The following is a 20,106-nucleotide window of genomic DNA, read 5'->3' as shown; positions in this document are numbered from 1 at the left end:
CTATATGGAAAACCCAAAAGATTCTACCAAAAACTGCTACAACTGATCCATGGATTCAGCAAAGTGGCAGGATATAAAATCAATGCACACAAATAGGTTGCATTCCTATATACCCATAATGAAGCAACAGAAAGAGAAATCAAGGAATCGATCCCATTTACAATTGCCCCCAAAACCATAAAATACCTAGGAATAAATCTAACCAAAGAAGTGAAAAACCTATACATTGAAAACTATAGAAAGCTTATAAAAGAAATTGAAGAGGCAAAAAAATGGAAAAAGATTCCATGCTCCTGGAAAGGAAGAACAAATATTATTAAAATGTCAATATTACTCAAAGCAATCTACATATTCAATACAATCCCTATCACAATAACAGCAGTATTCTTCACAGAGCTAGAGTAAACAATCCTAAAATTTATATGGAACCAGAAAAGTCCCCAAATAGCCAAAGCAATCTTGAAAAAGAAAACCAAAGCAGGAGGCATCATCATCCTGGACTGCAAGCTATATTACAAAGCTGTAATAATCAAGACAGTGTAGTACTGGCACAGAAACAGTACTTTATTTTTTTTTCTTGGGAAAAGAAATGGACCCAGAAATATATGGCCAACTAATCTTTGACAAAGCAGGAAAGAATATCCAATGGAATAAAGACAGTCTCTTCAGCAAGTGGAAAAGTCTCTTCAGCTGGGAAAACTGGACAACGACAGGCAGAAAAATGAACCTGGACCACTTTCTTACCCCATACACAAAAATAAACTCAAAATGGATGAAAGACCTAAATGTAAGACAGGAAGCCATCAAAATCTTTGAGGAGAAAGCAGGCAAAACCTCTTTGACCTTAGTGACAGCAACTTCTTACTCAACACATCTCCAGAGGCAAGGGAAACAAAAGCAAAAATGAACTATTGGGACCTCATCAAAATAAAAAGCTTCTGCACAGCAAAGGAAACAATCAGCAAAACTAAAAGGCAACCAACGGAATGGGAAAAGATATTTGCGAATGACATATCAGATAAAGGGTTAGTATCCAAAATCTATAAAGCACTTACCAAACTCAACACCCAAAAAACGAATAATCCAGTGAAAAAATGGGCAAAAGACATGAATGGGCACCTCTCCAAAGAAGACATCAAAATGGCCAACCAACACAAGAAAAAATGCTCAACATAACTCATCATCAGGGAAATACAAATCAAAACCACAATGAGATACCACCTCACACCTGTCAGAATGGCTAACATTAACAACTCAGGCAACAACCGATGTTGGCGAGGATGCAGAGATAGAGGATCTCTTTTGCACTGCTGGTGGGAATGCAAACTGGTACAGCCACTCTGGAAAACAGTATGGAGGTTCCTCAAAAAACTAAAAATAGAACTCCCCTACGACCCAGCAATTGCACTACTAGGTATTTATCCAAGGAATACAGGTATGCTGTTTTGAAGGACTCATGCACCCCAATGTTTATAGCAGCAGTGTCGACAATAGCCAAAGTATGGAAAGAGCTCAAATGTCCAACGATGGATGAATGGATAAAGAAAATATGGTGTGTGTGTGTGTGTGTGTGTGTGTGTGTGTGTGTGCAATGGAGTATTAGTCAGCAATCAAAAAGAATGAAATCTTGCCATTTGCAACTACATGGATGGAACTGGAGGGTATTATGCTGAGTGAAATTAGTCAGAGAAAGACAAAAATAATATGACTTCACTCATATGAGGACTTTAAGAGAAAAAAACAGATGACCATAAGGGAAGGGAAATAAAAATAATACAAAAACAGGGAGGGGGACAAAACATAAGAGACTCTTAAATATGGAGAACAAACACAGGGTTACTGGAGGGGTAGTAGAGGGGGATGGGCTAAATGGGTAAGGGGCATTAAGGAATCTACTCCTGAAATCTTTGTTGCACTACATGCTAACTAACTTGGATGTAAATTTTAAAAAAATAAGTTAAATAAAAATTAAAATTAAAAAAATTCATTTTGTATGAATCACTGGCTATATAAACAGGCCAGAAACATACACTGTGCTCCATAATTTCCAAAAATAGTTTCATATTATATTTTAAAAATCTCTTCAAAAATCACAAAGAATTAAACTACTTGCTTTGATCAAAAATTGAAAAACTGATGTTAAGTATAGAAATTTACCAAATATTTAATACCAACATTCACAATACAAGAAAATGTATGCAAATTTAAAGGTAACAGTTACAATATTTTTTTCAAATAATATTTCACTCAGTGCATACAATAAGTTTTGCTGAGAAGTTTAATGTTAGAAGGGACTTAAGAGCCAGATGGGAAAGCTGTGTATATTTAATATACATATCTATCCCATGTCCATTTGACATGCTATTTAGACTCCAATAGCCCTCATCCTATATAACTGTTTCTTTGACACTACTACAATCTCAGTGAATGATGAGAAGAATCAATAATATGAATCAATGTCTTTATTATAACTTACTTGGTTTTGTAACACTAACCTTGGAAAAAGGTGTTCTGGCATAAAATATGCATTTAATTTTACCTATTTAAACTTAACTAAAACCTTAGGTAATAACGGAGAAAGTGCATTTTAAAGATAAGATATGTAGTTGAAAATGGCAATTTTTATGAAAAATGACAAATTAATCATTTGTTTTACACAAAAGTCCTTTCTCTTAAAGGATCAGCACAGAAAACCTGCAAATAAGCCTGTTCCCTTTTTTCAATATTTTTATTGGATGTTTGGTTGAAACAAAAGAAACAAAACAGAGACAAACTGGAAAGACAGAAGGGGTACAGAAAATAGTGGTCCCACCATCACACACGGTTTGATAAAAAAATGAAAGACTATGATCTCTTCTAACAAGTTGAAAATTAGCCTTTACACTTCGGGCTCCTGAAAACACAATGCGCAAAAATATAGAATTGACAGTGGGTTAACTTCAGATTTGTTCAAAATTATAAAGGTACCAAATAGTAAGAAACACACAGAATTTTCTAAAGGATTTTCACAATTCTTAAAAATATTTCAAATTTGGGGAGATAAAGAGAAAAAAATAGCATTGGTGTTTCTGATTGGATTTTAACCCACTTCTATCAAAAATTTCTATATTCAATTTCTATTTAAAATTAATTTCATAATCCTCTATGGTTATTTCTAAACAAAATCACAATGAAAAATATAGATCAGATTAGCATTGTTTTTATCTGGTATAACATATTTCCAATATTTCTACACACTGATTACAGTTCTCTCCCATATATTTATATACTTTATTTATGAGAGATTTTTGAAAGTATTTTTCTATAGTATAACCCTTATTGAGATACAAGGCTTAATTACAAAAGCAAAATTTAGATTATATCCAAAATATGCAATTAACTATTTTTCTATGGGAAAATTTTAATTTATATAAAAAAAATCAAATAGAACTACATTCAGATCACTTTTTCCAAAATGCTGTTTTCTAAATGAAAAACTTTGGAATTGATCTATAAATAATATTGTTTATCTAATCTTCCTCTATCGCTTTTTTTTTTTTTTTGGAGGAGGCGGTGGAATTAGGGATGGGTCCTTGAGGACCTTGAGGAGGTAAATCACTTCACTTACAGAGACTGTTTCCCCACCCACAGATATTAGGATAAAATATGGACTGCTTCACAAATTTGTGTATCATCCTTACATACAGGACAAGCTAATGTCTGTATTGTTCCAATTTTAGTATAGTGCTACCAAAGAGAACACTTTCTAATCTCTTTAAGTATCTGTCTTATAACACTTGTGACTATGAATGGAGTACAATACTATAATAACTGGGGCTACAATTTCCAAGCTTCATAAATAATGTAGTTTCCAGGAGTTACTGTCTAGCTTATTCAGAGCCTGAATAGACATTACTTGTTGGGTTCAGGTATTCTCTCATTGGAAAAAAGAAAAAGAAAAGAGACAGATGTACAAATAAGAGTTTATTTACATCCATCTTCTTTGAACTAGTCAGAACAAGAAATCCTCCACTGAGAACTTCACTATATACCTCAAGTAGAATGACTTAAGCATTAGCAGACCAGCTAAAAAAATCTAAAATTGAAAACGTTCACCTTGAGTTCTAAGGCTGCATCATAAAATTTTCATATCTTAATCAATGATGATAGTATCAATAGAGCTAGAATTTCTCTTATATATGGCTATAAAAGTAAATCTGAAATATTCTGTACCAATAAGGATATTACTTCTTAGAAAAATAATAAGTATTTCTAAAGTAAGCAAAGATTAAGCTAAATTACACAAATTTATGCTACTTATTTTGCCTTGGTGCCATATCAATATAAGTATAGTCTGTTGAAGGTGGTAAATTAAGTTGTTTTATATCTAGAAATATGATTAACTTTATAAAATCTGAATTTCCATCATCATTCTTCAGCCACAATAAAGAGAAAAGAAAGCATATTTAAGAAAGACTGTTAAAACTCCAGTCTGAAGAAGTCCTTAGTCATCTTGAACCTTTAAACAGGCCTTTGGCATAAACTCAGATCATATCCCAGTAAGATAATTTCTCTGGGGACATATCGTTCACTCAGCTTTGAAGGATTCCACTTAGACAGATTCATCTGGCCTATTAACAATTCTAATTCAAAGAATCCAAAGAAGAAAGCAAGCAAAAAGGAAATAACTGGCTTTTTTTTTTCTCAACCCCAACTCTCAGCTTCCATTCAAAAAATATCTTCCTTCTCTTTATTCTTCCCTATGTGAGTTCTTATTCATGTTGTTGAAGATCAGAGCTACTACACAACAGAGCCTAAATTGTTCTGTGATTGTTATATTTTTTTAGGTACACACCACATGTCTATGCCAGCAGCCCCATGGGCATTCAACACACATTAACTGATGGTAATACTTGATAATAAGTTAAATATTAAGAATTCATGTTGTGAGCACCAAAGTCTGTTGGTAGGAGATTTTGAATCAACTCTGAAAAGAACACATATATGTGGTAAACCGTCTATGGAAAAATTGTAAAACAATTCTAATTTATTCCTTCTTCTACGATATAAGGTTAAATTATGTTAATGACATTTACATCTATAAATGGAAAAGAAATCAGTGAAAACCCCATTTTGCAAAGAGAAATAGGTAAATATTTTGGAATGCCTATGGTCCATAAAAGAGTCAGAGTATTAAAAGTGATGAGAGAAATGTGTGAAAACCAATGATGGAAGAATGGCTTGGGAAAGTTATTAACTAGAAAAAGTTCTAGCATGGAAAATACAGTAACTTGCTGGTTATTAAACATGGTTCAATTGAGAGAACTAAAAATAGCTATAAATTTTAGAGAAACATTTGAGGCTTTCAACACTTGAAGATAAACCATTATCCCTTATTTGGCAATTTGTGTGTTTTGTTTCATGTAAATGTGCAGCAATCTTTCTTTACTCAGTGTCTGCTTACTCTTCAGGGTATAAAAAAATCACCAGGTAGGGCAGCCAAAAGAAATAAAGCATCAGCTCAATTAGATCCTGGCTTTCCTTCATGAACTTTACAAGTTCAGACTGTTGACTGTTCATTTGTCTTCTCAGCTGCCTTGTAAGGAGCCAGGAAATATACCTATGAAGTTGAGGACAATGTACCTATATATACAACCTTCATACTTTTAGGAAACCTCATGCAGAAAAGAAATCTCATGGACCCTGAGCCTATCACCATAAAACATTCAGATATGAAAACAGAAAGTACCTGGCAATTGTCCTAATTTGGTGTATGTCTAATTCTCCACCACGATGTTTCTGTAACCAATTTACTGATCATTTTTTATGCTTCTTTCTGGAGCAGAGGAACATTACAACATTGACATGATCTTTCATATACTTACAAATACTTTACCAATTTTAGTGAAAAAGTCAGTGATACATTGACAACATGTTATCTCTGCAACTGTCAAAGCAAAGTAAATTAGGACTACTCCCTCTGATACAAAGTTTATGTCATTCAATACTATCAATCTGTGTTTGATTTTCTCAAGGCTTATTGTATCTGACCCTCAGGAGATCATGGTCACCTGAGCTTCAAGCAGCCCCAAGTGCGTCCTCAGAAGTGATGCTTCCAGAGATCCTCTGAGCAGGGGAATTCACACATTTTCTAGGTCAGATAATCCAAGACCAGACTGAAATACTGGGACTTTCACATCACTGAAGCTTATTAGCCAGAAATGAGTAACTCCCAGTTTTTAAGTTGAAGAATTACATGCTGAATCTGATAACATAAAACAACAAGATTAAGTATAAATTAAGTAGAATCAAAGTAAATGACCCTAACAGAAAGCTGAACACATCACAAGAAGGGTCTCATCAATACAAGAGAAAGGGAAGCAGCATGTGATCACAATGCAAGCCAACTGAAGCTTTACTGCTTCCCAGCTATTTACTTAGTGGATTGTCTAGTCAATATCCAGGCTTTAAAAGATTACCTGTGTCATGTCAGAAGATTCCACATATTGATCTCTCCTGGACATACCAGTCATGTTCTTTTAAGGGGTCATATTAGGAATGGTTTCTTGACTCAAAGTCACTTTATCCTTTTTTTTTTTCAAGTTTATATTTAGATTCCAGTTAGTCAACATACAGTGTAATATTAGTTTCAGGTGTAGAAGTCAGTGCTTCATCACATGCAACACCCAGTGCTCATCACAAGTGCCCTTCTTAATGCCCATCACTCATTTAGCCCATCCCCCCCCTCCAGCAACACTCAGTTTGTTCCCTGTATTTAAGAGTCTCTTATGGTTTGCCTCACTCTCTGTTTTTATCTTATTGTTTCCTTCCCTTCCCCTATGTTCATCTGTTTTGTTTCTTTAATTACACAGGAGTGACAGAAATCACTTAGTGTATCACAACAAATTGAGGGAGATATAGGTTAAGTTTCTTAAGCCTTATTAAAAAAATAATAAAGACAGAAAGAACACTGATCAACCATCACTTTACCTCCTCCTTTTAGCCCATCTCAAGTTTTAATTGGGAAGCATATTTTTAAGTATACTAATTTAGTGATAGCTCGGTTTGTCAATAATGTATAAATATCAAAGCCATAGCTTAATCCTAAATGCAAAATGTACAGATATTGAACCACTGAATGCAGCTGAAGAAAAATGTATGATTTTCATGTGTGGAAAGGATTTGCATGTACAACATTAACATTTTACTGGTTCTTGTCTGTAACTACAGATTAGGAAAACAAATAGAAAAATACAAACTGAAAATTGTACATTTTAGTACCTACTGCCACATTAACAGTAATTTTACCAAGGGAAGTAAATGTATATTATGCTTTGGTCTTATTTTGTGGGAAGGTAATTGTCTCAAATATAAAATGAATTTGTCTTAAGTTTCACATCAGTGTGAGAAGAGATATAGCATAAGGATCACGAGCATGATGGTTATTTAAACCACCTGGGCCTTGATTTCATCTAAAAAGTAAGGGTAATAACAATACGTACTTCACTGAGTTTTTGTGAGGATTAAGTAAATTAATAAATATAAACAGTGTTTGGCACAGAGCACACACTCGCAAGTAGTGGTTATTTTTACAGTTAACACAGCCTTCCACCTCAACTTCTTCTTCAAATTAAAAAAAAAATAACATCGTAGCTTATATTCTATAAGAAGGTTTCAATAACAGCCAATTTATCCCACTAAGTTAAATATAAAACAGAAATAAGTTATGTTTGCTTGAATATTAAAATTCAATATTCTTCTTCCTTTGGGTCTGTTCAGAATTTCAGCGGCGATATTCCACACACATAAACACAATTTCCATTGCTAAGTACTCTCTCTATGGTGCTTAAAAAGCTTCCAAACAGCCAGGAATGTACTTAAGCCGTTTGATTAGCCCCTTATGTCAGATAAATGAACAGTTTTTGTAAACATTAAGTGAAATACGAGTCATTTGAAAGGAGAGATTCTCTGTAGTACAATAAATGTCCCAAAAGGAATGTCTCTGAAATAATAGGATTTTGTTCTCAAAATAAGTCCACCTTGTAAAAAGTCAGAATTTGGGGGACATTAGTATAAAAAGAAGAGGGTTATGAGTGGCAGGATACAAATGGGTGTGTTTGCATGCATCATTTGTAACAGTTCACTTGCACAAAAACACACTTAAACAGGGAGCAAAATCTGGCACAGTTAAATTTGCCAAACAACTATCAGATAAAGAGAAGATACAGCACAGATGAAAAACACAGAAATGATCTCTAGCCGTCTAATGAATTAAACACATAAAAGACAAACTAGGTTTCCACACAATTATAGGCATGTAAGGCTAGTCAATGGAATGAATGCTGTGAGAATACGATCCAAAACTAAGGCTAACGTTGTCCTTCAGAAATAAAAACCAAAAAAATTATCCCTTACAGAAACAGTTCTCCCACTCCCACATCCCACATCCCCAAGCAGAAATGTCTGGGAAAACATAAAGGAATGCACATTCTTCTTTTTTTTTTTTTTTTAAGATTTCATATTTTTTATTTCTTTATTTTTTTCATTTTACGTGTGTGTGTGTGTGTGTGTATGTATATATAATGTCTATTTATTTTGAGAGAGAGAGCATGCATGGGTAGGTGCATGAGTGGGAGAGGAGCAGAGAGAGAATCCCAAACAGGCTCTGCATTATCAGCCTGATGTGGGGCTTGACCCACAAACCAAGAGACCACGACCTAAGCCAAAGTTGGATGCTTAACTGATTGAGCCACCCAGGTGCCCCTAAGACTTTAGTTAAGTAATCTCTCCACCTGACATGGGGCTCGAGCTCACAACCCAGAGATCAAGAGCCACACTCCTCCAACTGAGCCAGCCAAGCACCGGAGGAATGCCCCTTCTGAAAGCAGGCTTATCATCCCTGCCAAATATGATCCTGGCTGACATTCACTCACTAATTTCCCCTAGACATGCAAATCCACATTTCCTGGCTAAAAAACTAAAAAAACAAAAAAATGTCAATAAAAAATACACAAAGTCTCATGAAAAAGCATAATTTTAAAGAAAGTTTCATAGACATGGTCATCATAGTGAATTAAACTTAAAACCTTCTCCCTTTCCTCTCTTCCTCTCCTCTATTTTTATAGAACCACAGCCTTTCTTCCAGATACTAAGATTGTACAGTTCTGCAAAAGCATAAGAAATATCAGAAGTTCTAATGATATCATTGATTAGCTAGTAAAGATAACCCCCTCTTATCTGTACAATGCCTATCTCTGACTGGTCCAAATTACTTTCCAATAGTTAGCTAATTATGCAATTATTACATAAGATAGCAAATTGCATTGCTTATTTATAGATAAGCAAATGAAGTCACAGAGGTTAGGAGGTATTATCAGGTCCTTAGGAAAGTCCCAGAAAATCAATTCCAAGCATTAAACTAGCATAACATCCATTCACCAAACATTCCAGAGACTTGCTTGGGCATTGTTCTAGATCAGCAGTGATAAAGAGTGACAAGCTCCTGGTCCTCATGCAGCAGACACAGCAAGAAGGGAAATCAATGGTAAACAAATGTATATCATTAATCACATGATCCCAACCCCATCTTGTTTTTTGTATGTTTGTCATTTATTGCTAAAATGACAAAGGGCCGGATTAAGATCCATGCACATAGCATGGTAGGTTACCATTGGACAAATTCCAGGTTCTTGAGCTGAATGGGAAAACAACCTTTGACAGACATGTGTAACTCTACTCTACAGTAGCCCCCCACCTTTGTACCAAATCAAAAGGCTTTTAAGGGGAGAAAAGATAATGGGATTGGGAAGAGAGGAATAAGATAGTACTCCTTGTTCCAGAAGAAACTAATCTTTCAAGCTATCATTTCCACTCATCAACTCAAGTTGCCTATGAAATATGTCCCTCTAGGTCCCGGGCCTCTTCACCTACATGAGCATCAGGAACTCAACAGCTTTCACTGTGAACTGATTGCCCAAGGTCCTCAGATATGTGAATGACAGAAATAGTTGCATGAAGTAGAGACTTGACCTGTATTCGGTGGATTTAATGACTTATATTTTCAAATGCGTATTTTCATATTGGTAAATAGTTTATTTACAACATCTACATGTTATGTATTTAATATTATAGGCATATGGCCTGAACTTCAGGGGGACAGGGAGCTGGGGGAATGAAGTGATTCTAAATGTAATCAATTCTGTTACTGAGCCAAAAAAAAAAAAAATTACACATTATAAAATATATTACTTTATAAACTGAGGAAATGGTGCTTTTGAATAATAAAACAGTGAGTGATTATAAAGACATGTATACTCAAGTTTTCTAATATACACTTAGCATCTCAAAATGTGACATAGTTACATCGAAACTTGAATCTGTAAAATAATTTCAAATTAAATATTAATCAAAGGTACAATTCTACGAAATCAATTTCATGCATTGCCATTTTAAAGGATGAAGGCAAACTGAGGTATAAATTATTTATAAGAAAAAAATAACCCACAATAACATTGAGCTAATTATCACAGTAACTGTAGCATTTCAGGGCAGGAATAGAGGAAGAGAATTTCTTTGTTCATATTTTTCCTAGCCAAAATTTCATGAATAAATCATATGCTTCAACCCTATTTTTAAGAATCTAAAGAAGATTTGAATCTGACATTTTTAAAAACATTAAAAAGGAACTTTAACTGAATCCATAGCAGCATGTAAAAATATTTCCTCAGTTTGTGTGCGTGTGAATTTGAATGTGTGTGTATACTTTCTGACTTCAATAAAAATCTCTTTAAAATTGGAACCATGTCAGTGCAGCCACTATGGAAAACAGTATGGAGGTTCCTCAAAAAAACAGAACTACTATAAGATCCAGCATTTCTACTTCTGGGTATTTATGAAGGAAATGAAATCACTACCTCACAAAGATAACAGCACTTCCCTGGCCAAGGCAATGGAAACCTAGGAATGAACAAATAAAATAAATATGGGGTATGTTTGTGTAAGGGTATATGTGTGTGTGTTTGTATGTGTGTATATATACATGCACATGATGGAATATTATTCAGCCATAAAAAGAAAGGAAATCCTATGGGGTGCCTGGGTGGCTCAGTCAGTTAAGCGTCCGAGTTCGGCTCAGGTCATGATCTTACGGTTCGTGGGTTCGAGCCCCGTGTCGGGCTCTGTGCTGACAGCCCGGAGCCTGAAGCCTGCTTCTGATTCTGTGTTTCCCTCTCTCTCTGCTCCTCCCCTGTTCATGTTCTGTCTCTCTCTGTCTCTCAAAAATAAATAAATGTTAAAAAAAAAAGTATATCCTGTCAGATGCAACAACATGGACAGATCTTGAGGGCGTTAAGTGAAATAAATGAGACAAAGAAAGACAAACCAAACTCCTAGAAACAGAGTACAGACTAAGGAGTACTAGAGGTGGGTGTGAGATGAGGGCAGAGGGGTGGGGCAAATAGATGAAAGTGATCAAAAATGACCAACTTCCAGTTAAAAGATAAGTAAGTCCTAGGGACTATAGGTACCAATACTGTGTTGCATATCTGAAAGTTGCTAAGGGAGATCTTAAAAGTAGATCTTTTTTCTCATCACAAGAAAAAACTTATGATTATACGTGGTGAAAAATGTGAAACTTACTGTGGTAATCATTTTGCAATATACACATGTATCAAATCATTATGTTGTATACCTGAAAGTAATACAATTTTATATGTCAATTGTATCACAATAAAATTAATTAAATTGCAACCGGTTCATTTAAATTAACAACTTTCTGCCCCTCCCCCCTCTTAGTAGCAATGCTATAGCTTAGACAATGGTTATCAGCATAACTGAGTCAGTCAAAAGAAGTAGTTACCAATGTAAAGGACTGTGTTCTTCTAAGGTCTAGGCTTTATGTCTTACTTACTTTAAACAAAAAAAGAGTGTTCTAAAATTTTAAAATATTTAACATGGTTGTTTTATTCTTACATGAAAAATATTTATATATATAAATATAAATTTATATTTATATATATAAATTTATATTTATATTTACATGAAAAATACTTATATTTTTTAAGCTAATTTACCTTGAGAGAAAGAGAGAGAGCAGGGGAGGGGCAGAGTGAGAGGGAGAGAGAGCAAGAGAGAGGGAGAGAGAGAGAGTCCCAAGAAGGCTTTACACCATCAACGCAGAGCCCGATGTGGGGATCGAACCCACAAACCAGAAGATGATCACCTGAGCCGAAACCAAGAGCCGACCGCTTAACCAAATGAGCCACCCAGGGATCCCCAAAATGTTTATGCTTTTAAATATTCATACTAATGTGAGCAATGTTTTATTCTGTTAATTTTTATATCTAACACCATAAGAGAAAAATCTAAATTCTAAAGTTTTTGGAAGGATTCTCTGTGGTTATGCCTCACAATCGATGTTCAAGCAGTGTATATTAGATTAGTAATGCAAACATTCGTATAAAATTTTAAACTATACATTTAAGTGTTTAAATCTAAATCTAAATGTTAATGAATAGTTTGTTCCAATGTGGGGTGGGGGTGATACTTACTTCTCTTGATATATGTTCATACATATTTCTTTTTCAGTATCCGTGCAAGTATCCACTGTTTAGTTTAAATTCCAAAACTTAATTTCATTCTATTTAAGGTATAATAAATTCCATGGTCTGAGTTAATGATCAGAATATGGTATTAAATAAATGAATGTTATACTTGAAACTCTTTTCAGAAAAATTAGCTGAGATATAGTCACAGATTTAACTTGCCATTGGAGTTGATTCTAGAAAAAAAAATTTCTACATAGAAGAAAAAAAAAAAAGGTGAGGCATAAAACACACCAGGCTAAAAAAAAATAGAAAATATATGCGGTCTCTCATTTCTACTGGGGAAACAAAATGCCAAATTGCACATTAGCACCTTCAAATATAAAGAAACCTTTTTTTTTTTTCCATTATTGTTGGTTGGTGGGGATCATTATACAGAACTGTTTACTGACAGAGATTTAGTAGTAATACTCCCTTTGTGACCTATGCTAGGTACAAGTTACAGTGTTTAGAATTAAGTGCAAGGGACGTTTGGGTGGCTCAGTTGGTTAAGTGTCCCACTCCTGATATCAGCTCAGATAGTGATCTCACATTTCGTGGGATTAAGCCCCCAGTTGTGCTCAGTGCTGACAGAGTGGAGCTTACTTGGGATTCTCTCTCTCTCTCCCCTCCCCTTTTCCTCCTTCCCTGCTTACAGGCGTGTGTGCTCTCTCTCAAAATAAATAAATAAACTTTAAAAAAAAAGGAATTAAGTGGTAAATACAATCTAATTACAATACAGGAGTTACATAATATGATAAAGGAATACAGGGTGATATGGGTAAGGTTAAACTTGATGTGACAGTGGGAGGGGTAGGATGTGCAGAAAAGGAGGCTAAGAGTAAAGGATGGGTCTTCTGAACTCTGAAATAATAAATATTTTTTTTCCAGACCAAAGAGATAGGGGTAGGAGACCATGAATTTTAGGCCACCAATGCCAGGATCACACAGACCCTTGCAAATCATTTTCAAGGGTTTAGATTTTAGGGGCATTGGAGAATCTCTGAGTGAACAATCAAGAGGGACAGATCAGATTTTTACTTGCAAAATAGTATTACAGTTATGTAGTTGAGAAATAATGGTGACACAAATTAGAAGAATAGTGAGAGGAATGAAGGTAAGTGGAAAAATCCTACAGCTATTCAAGACAAATCATCAGCAAGACTTGAGGATCAACTGATAGGAACAGATGGAAAGAAAGGAAGAAAGAATTAATCTCAAGTTTCTAGTCTGGAGAGCCAAATGGATGGTGGTATCCCTTTCAGAGCTAGGAAAAACTAGAGGAAAGGCAGGAAAGGAAAGGAAGATGGTTAAGTCTCATATTGGACATTTCAGCTGGAGATACTACCAGGATCTCCAAATGGAGCTAATGGTGGAAGTCAAAGCTAGAGACAAGAGAACAGGGAGTGAAACAGGACAATAGTTCTAGAAGAATCCAAAGAGGTAGGTGTGGTCATCCAAGGCAAACCACAGAGCAAAAAGAGAAGAATAAACACTCCAGGAATGTGAACATTTCAGCTATAAGCCAAGACTAGTCTAGATATAAATAAGAAAATCAATAGCAGGTAGATGGTGGACCTTGCTAGTTGGCTAGTGAACATCCATTTTTCTGTTCTTCCTTTTAGCAAAATACCAAATGTTGTTTGGGGAAGAAATGAGCTAGTTAAAAACATTTCTCCTTACTAAAAAGAAAACTGCAGGCTCAAGGTAGAGTCACTTCCCCAGGACAGCAAACCAAGACTTAATTGTAGTTTCAACCTCTCCAGGAAGGGAATTTTAAGCCAATAAATCTGAAAATTTCTGGTCAACACCAATGAGGTAATCTGTCACAGGGGCCCTCTCCATTCCCCAAAGGAAGATGAGGTCATGTGTATGATAAGACCCCCTGCCCTTCCCCTGATGGAAGGTGACCTTGCCTGAAACAATCCTTTCTTTTCTTTTGCTAATAATGACTGGCCCTACCCTCCTTCCTATAAAAACCTTTCATTTGTTGATGTACTCCTGGGAGCATCTTTCTACTTGCTACAGGGACGCCGCCTGATTCATGAATCACTTAATAAAGTACAACTCCCTTGAGTTTTGTTTTTGAACACCATACATCTTTGAAACTAAAGGTGGTCATGTGACATAGCTCTAGCCAATGAAATGTAATAGACTTCTACTGGGTGAAGATTTACAGAAATTTACTGTCTTGATAAAAAAAAAAAAAAAGCAGGGGTAGGGGGACGGGGATAGCTGCTGATTTTTTACACTCCTCCTTCTAGTACAGCACAGAAAGGTGATATTGAGAGGTACAGCCATCAGCTTGTAACCACAAGGAAGAAAGCCACATACTAAGGCTGGCAGAGCAGAAAAATAAAAGGAAGCTGGATTCTTGATGGCTTCTTGGAGCTGCCATACTTCTGTGGTACAGCCTTCCTCCAGAATCAATTTTAAACCCGTCTGGTAAATTGCCTGACTTTAGTTACATGCAGCAGAATGTAATCCTGATCTAGGTGGGTGCCACGAAATTCTGGGAAAGCGAACGTTTCACAAAGGAGGTCAATTGTGTCAAATGCTTGCAAGAGGTAAATTATATCCATTATAGAAAGCAAAGTTTAGAAAGCTGAGGTCAAGACTATTAACAGTAACAGGATATTAGTGAGAGAAAAGGGTAAGGCCACACACACTGCTGAGCACCTCTTTGCAAAGTTTTGGTAAGCACCATATTTGAATTGTTTGGAATATTGAATGGTCCCCTGTTATAGCCTTCAACATACTGATGTAGGAGAAGAAAACATCCCTGGAAGAAGGAAAAAAAAAAAAAGAAATAGAATAGTATATCATAATCTTACTCTTTTGCTCTTGAAACAAAGAAACCATGTAGATAAATAACCACAAACCTGAACCTGAGATACTCAGACACTTTTGAAAATGTACATCCACCCACAAAATACCGAACACTACTTTTCATCCAAAATGCATTCTGAGAAAACAAATTGTTTTCTGAAAAAAAAAAAATTGGCATTCCATATAAATGTGGGAATTGTAGTAACTTAGATCTCCTACTCATGTTTCTTAGGATTCATCAATATTTTAAACCCTCGAAAGTCTTATAGAAAAGAGATATGTTTAGAAATTTGTTTAAAGACTTATTTTACAAATTATTTTTTGACAGCTTACAGAAATGCTTCACTGGAACACATTTTGAGAAAGGCCACAATGAAATATTTCAATGCTGGCCATGCCAATGACAATAATTCTATAAGCCCTCAAAAATATATTTATCATAAAAGAGATACCATGCACTGATATATGAAGACTATCTATCATTTCACAAATATTTATACGGATTTTAAGTACACTTATGTATGAGAGGATTGACTCTGGGAACAAAAAACTCATCTGAATGTAAGCGTATGTGGCATTAGTTTGTCAGCCTTTACTTATCTGCAATGAAGAGAAACATTCTTTGGAACCATAGTAATGTGCCTAATACAGTAAATAGCACATAATACAACAGCTACCATTTATATAATGCTTGTCAATAAGGCACAGTTCTAAGCCCCTTGTATATATCAACTTATTTAATCCTCCTCAAACCTCTCTAAGGTAAGTAGAAGTAACGTCCCCTTTTTTTACAGGTGAGAAAACTGAAACATAAAGAGCTTAAGTAAATTCACCAAGGTCATAAATGAACATATACTGCATTTGTGGAGAACAAAATTAAGGACAGAATTAGTTGTAACTAATTCCATACAAATAATATATATATGCAAATCTACACAAAATATATATGTGTGTACATATATACAAAATATCCATGTACAAATTCTATTTGTAACTATAAAGAATGTTCACAATGTACTCTATGGATAAAAACCTTTATACAGGGTTAAGGGAACCCATTATATTCAAACAACACAAACTCCTCTTGGAATACAACGTAAGAAATGTATGGTTATTCACCTGGGGTTGATGATTAAAATTTTAAGAGAGGCTTAAAGAATTATAAACCAACATAGCTCAGAAGGAACAGAGACTTAAGCGGTACCGGGGGAAAGAAGGAAGGAAGGAAGGAAGGAAGGAAGGAAGGAAGGAAGGAAGGAAGGAAGGAAGGAAGGAAGGGAAAGAAAGAAAGAAAGAAAGAAAGAAAGAAAGAAAGAAAGAAAGAAAAAAGGAAAGGAAAGAAGGAAGGAAGGAAGGAAGGAAGGAAGGAAGGAAGGAAGGAAGGAAGGAAGGAAGGAGAAAAAAAGAAAGAAAAATATTACAGAGTATGACCACAGAATTCAAGTTTTTAGTTTTTGGTGATTTAGGCAAAAGATGAAAGGAAAGGAATTAAAGGCACCTGTCAACATGCTCTCACCCCACCAGCCACAAAAATATTTCTCCTCTCCTTTGGAATTTTGGCTCATTGCTACTTTCTTTCCTGAGGTAGTCCCAAAGGAAAATATGCTATAATCATATTTTCCAAGAATTCCCTTAGGCAAGATTCAACAAGGTTACGACCTGTCATACACTTTCATTTTAGAACTAAGGGAAGTCACCTGAGTAAGCTATGACAAGTGCCGAGTTATGTGATCAAAATGCTCTCGGTGTCCTTCTCCATCAAACACAGACTCCTAATCCATTTTCTGGTGTCTGACAGAGATAAGAATCTGATAAAATGGTAACTTAATGTGACTCAATCTAGATAAAGTACAGTATCCTGTGGTAAAGAGATATAGGGTGATAGAGATTGAGGAAGAGTATAAATCCTTAGGGGGAAGGGATGTCCTTTCCCATTTTGTTTGAAGTATCTGGCTTTTCTTCTAAGTTTTACTCCATTATTTACTGGATAAGATTAAAAATGTCCCCATTCAGGCATACTAAATAACTTAGTCATAAACTTTTATTCCTCTTGACAAGTGTAAAATGTCACAGGCACTATTAAAACTTCAATTTAGACCTTAGGTTAAATATGACTTAAAATGTTACTAAAGCTACAATTTCCACTCTGGAAATACTAAGAGACTGAGATTAAAACAGTTTTATTATACTTAGAAACCTAAATTAAACAACAGATATAATTTATCAAAAATTAGGCCCCACTTAATGACTATCTTCAAACATATGAGCCGCTACATTAAAAAAAAATGGCTTTTCTGTTATCAGTTAGCATGTAAAATGAAAGAGATTTCTACGGAATAGGATTTAAGTAAAGTAAAGTAATAACTTTGTGTTAACATATGCTGATGCATGTAAGGGGTACTGATGATGGAGGGTAGATAATCTTTAGCTCTGAACCTCTTTTAATACAACAAATGATCTTTAGACAATTTAAAAGTCAGAGGAACAGATTAAATGACTTCCAAATGACCCTTCCAGCATCATTCTATTCTTATTAATAAATTCCAGTTTTTCCATAGTTTTAATTCTAGAAAATGTGAAGTAAAAAATTGTATACACACATGGCATTTCACTTTTGGATTAAGTAAATACGACCTTCCTTTGAACTTGCTTCAAAACACCTAAGATACAAGTTCAGGCATTACTTTTCTTGGTAAAAAATGCTATGGATACAGATAAAGCTTTGAGTGTCCTATTCTCTGCTTAATATCCCACTGTCTGTAATTATTTGTACATAGCCAACAATTTTCTTTTCCTTCTGCATCCAAGCAAATGTATTTTTCTACTGTTCCAAGTTTAATCCTTACCATAACCACACCCCCCACCCCAGCCCCCAGCACATACTCTCTCTCTACCTTTCTTCTGCTTACCTCTCTCTCTTTCCCCTTGTCTGTCTTATTCCCTATCCTCCTACTTACTCTCCCCTCTTCCTTCTCCCCTGTTCTGTCTCCTGGAGTCTCTCTTCCTGTTATTCTGGATGTGTTTCCTTCAGTGTACCTCCTGTGCTTTTCTTTCTGTGTGTTTCCTTCTCTCTAATTCTGCCCCTGACTTGCTAGTCTCCTATACATCCTTTTCCACTCTCCCCTGCCCTCTCTCCTGGTTCAGAAATTCAGTGTAATTCACCAAAAATCATGTTCTACCTGCTTCTCTTAAAAAAAAAAAAAAAAAAAAAACACTGGATTTACATTCCAAAAGGTTTTGTTGTTGTTGTTGTTGTTGTTTTGGTTCTAGGGGATGAACAGGGGTCTATGAACTCTAGTTTAGCGCAATGTAGAAGAGTGCTTCTCAAATTTGAATTTGCAAAAGCCACATTGTAATACTGTTAAAATACAGGGTCTGATTCAGTTGGTATGCAATGGGGCCCATCATTCATCACCTCTAACTTGCTTCCAGGTAATGCCAATGCTGCTGGTTCCTAACCACATTATGACTAGAAGCCTCTAGTTGCTGCCTGGAGCAGACCCAATCCTTCCATACCTGAGTTTGCTTCTCCCACATAGCTAGACACAACATTACTATCTATATGGGTTTTTTCCCTTTCTTTCCTTTCTTTCTTTCTTTCTTTCTTTCTTTCTTTCTTTCTTTCTTTCTTTCTTTTTTTCGAGTTTATTTATTTTGAGAGAGACAGCATGAGAGCAGGGGAGGGGCAGAGAGAGAGGGAGAGAGAACCCTAAGCAGGTTCAGCACGGGTCAGTGTGCAGAGCCCAAAGCAGGGTTCAAACTCATGAAGCAGTGAGATCATGACCTGAGCCAAAATCAAGAGTCAGACCCTTAACTGACTGAGTCACCCAGGCACCCCAGGTTTCTTCTCTTGCCTACTTAACTGTAGTGTCCAGATTTCCACTTGGTTTTTACATGTTAATTTTAACTAAGCTTTTTTTTAAAAAAATATTTCATTAACCACAGACTAAAGCCTGAGACTGTAATAAGAAATTCAAAACATTGCTATGCTATAACATCCCTTTGATTTCTCATCAAATCTGCTTCATTAAATATAAATAAATCTACTGGACTATGATTACAGCTTTACATATAGTATATAGACTACTGGCAAAGTACAAGAATACAAATAATTCTCTTTTACAGAATACTTAATTTTGTGTATTTTTCTCCCCATCCAGAAAGAAACAGAGAAAGTAAAGATAGTTAGGTCTTATTTTGCAATTGTAGAATTTCTCATGGTAACTTCAGAAAAACCCTTCTGGTTTCCTGAATTTCCTGAGCTAAATTTCCTGAGCAATGCTATCCCCAGAAGAGCTACTAAATATCCCAAAACCTTGAAAGAAAGAAAAACTCCCAGGGAAATAGTACCTGATGATTGAATTTTAGGTACTGTGCTTTCACAGGAGAATTGGAGATCATGTGGACTGCTTGAGTTCACAAAGAAATTGTGCAGAGAATAAGTGAAAAGCATAGATTAGACTGTTCCTTAAAGCAGCATTATGACACTTTATCATGTTTATCACGCATGTAATAAAATGTTGCTGAATTACACCTTAGATAACTTCACTTGCGATGTGCCAAGAATGGTGCTAGGCACTTGGGCACCCACCTCCAAAGGAAGTGATGCTTGACATGACTGTAAGATAGTGACCAGTGAAACAGTAAGGTAAACCTATTTCAGGCTGAGAAAATACAATTTGGGGGATTGTGATGGGCTGCAGCATACCGAATTACT

At 35.4% G+C, this 20,106-nt stretch overlaps 1 protein-coding gene and 1 non-coding gene across 2 annotated transcripts in view; both read right to left on the bottom strand.

The window, feature by feature from the left end:
• The window catches only part of ROBO1 (roundabout guidance receptor 1), a 507,959-nt gene that overhangs the window by 301,565 nt on the left and 186,288 nt on the right, over window positions 1-20,106 (bottom strand). The window lies entirely within an intron of this gene.
• On the bottom strand, window positions 3,640-3,741 carry LOC124527391 (U6 spliceosomal RNA). Its single transcript, XR_006965850.1, has one exon. It is a non-coding gene; the product is annotated as a U6 spliceosomal RNA (small nuclear RNA).

This window comes from Lynx rufus, unplaced genomic scaffold (genome assembly GCF_022079265.1).
Source record: "Lynx rufus isolate CCGP_SWC_20201006 ecotype Redwood Valley unplaced genomic scaffold, mLynRuf1.p SCAF_5, whole genome shotgun sequence".
In the NCBI taxonomy this organism is placed as follows: Eukaryota; Metazoa; Chordata; class Mammalia; order Carnivora; family Felidae; genus Lynx; species Lynx rufus.
The sequence above is the reverse complement of the archived record's forward strand: the minus strand, read 5'-3'. Positions and strand labels throughout refer to the sequence as shown.